Below are 1,851 nucleotides of genomic sequence, written 5' to 3' on the forward strand. Positions count from 1 at the left end.
GCGGCTGGGCCTGTGAGCCATGGCCGCTGGGCCTGCGCGTCCGGAGCCTGTGCTCCACAACGGGAGAGGCCACAATAGTGAGAGGCCCGCGTACTGCCAAAAAAAAAAAAAAAAAAAAAAAAAAAGAAGCCACTTTTGTGAGAAAATACCCTCTCGCCTTGGAAAACTGCAGAGGGTATTTCACCACCGCTAAAGGCTGGTGATGGCGAAGAGAGAAAGGGCAGGCGGTGCTCTTAAAAGGTCCCCGAACCTGCTACCACCCTGCTCAGCCCAGAATACAGAAAGAGGGGCTGTGACCCATCCACCCCCTTTCAAGGGGGTCCTTCGGATATTCTAACCTTCCCAAGCCACCTCCTCTGCTTTCCCCGAATTTGCTGGTATTTGCATCCCCTTGTCCACGGTCTGAACTTCCCCGCTTGTCCTGCAATTGGACTGCAAAAGGCCCTCTGCAGCTCCCACCGCCGCCCTGCGTCTGTCGGTCGCTTTTCGAACGGGCCTCAGGTCTGCCACAGGACAGGGCCCGAGCTAGGCGCCGTTTTACTTCTGCGCTTCACTGAACGTGATTCTCCCGGGTCAGGAAGCCAGCGCGACTTTTTAGCAGACAGGGTCTAAATCCGAGGGTTCCATTCGCTGAGCTGCGAGCATGCGAGCGCCACCTGGTGTCTGCGACTGGGAGTTCGAGATAGGGCGGGAACTGGAAAGGTATCCATCCATCCTAGGTTGATACGGAGGGACCAGCATTCCTGAAATTCAGTACTTATAGCTGGAGAAAACTACCACTTTCTCAGATCTCCTTTCCTCTGCCCACCCCCAAACGAGTGCCTACTACCTTCATACTCTGTCCCCCCTTTTTCACTAATAAAATCTACTCTTGTGTTCGTCATTTTTAACAAGATATAGATGGCTAGTGTAAGCTTAGCTTTCCGTGTAATTCCCTTGGGGGAGGTAGTGGCGTGTTAGCATAAAGTTTGAGGCAAAGGGTGAGAAAAAGTGCTTGTGATGGAATTATAGATAATTGGAAATGAGGAATTCCCTGATGATTTTAAAATGTCAGATATACGTGCAAAAATCCATACACAGCAAATAGCAGAATATTTATTCCATAAAAATCTTATACGATTATGTATATTGATTTTGTTGTTATGATATAAAATGTTATTTTTAAAAATTCTAAGTCATCCTTCTTTCATCTTTTAAACTTTTGACTTCTTGCATTTATTTCACTTTCAACATAGGTAGATAAATTTCAGTTAATGTTGAATCAGAATGGCTGGTTTTAATTAGTTTTTCACTTAGTTGCAGTTGTGTGTGAATTTCCAGGCCTTTCAAGGGAGTGTTTATTGAACATTTATCTTAAGGTCAGCCCTCGGGCGTTTAGAAGAATACTGAGAACTGAATCATAGAAACAAGCCCAGAAGACCCCTCTAATGGTCTCCTCTCTCAATCAAAAAAATTAAAAAAAAAACTAAAAACCTCCGAAAGGATTTTTAAATAGAGGGGGCCTTTTCCAAAAATTCCAGCTTCCCACAGTAATTTATTCCAGGACTCAACAACTCTTCCTAGGATTTCATCCTGAGTTTGTGTCATGAGTGTGATTTTCTTTCTCTCGAAGGACTCCATACACACCCTGTTGCCAGTCTCCTCCCTGTCCCCTAAAACCCTGCAGGAAGATTCTGAACTCAGACGTGAATTGAAGGGACTCTGCGCCTTGCTTGTCTCACTCTGGTGAAGTTATTTTCCCTCACCGAGCCTAACTCCTTGTGTATAAGAAGGGAGTAATTAATTATATCTCAGGGGATAGTCATGCAGATTAAATGACAAATGTGTTTATGGACCTAATCCATACTAAAT

This window comes from Lipotes vexillifer, unplaced genomic scaffold, assembly GCF_000442215.2.
Source record: "Lipotes vexillifer unplaced genomic scaffold, Lipotes_vexillifer_v1.1 scaffold440, whole genome shotgun sequence".
Classification (NCBI taxonomy): domain Eukaryota; kingdom Metazoa; phylum Chordata; class Mammalia; order Artiodactyla; family Lipotidae; genus Lipotes; species Lipotes vexillifer.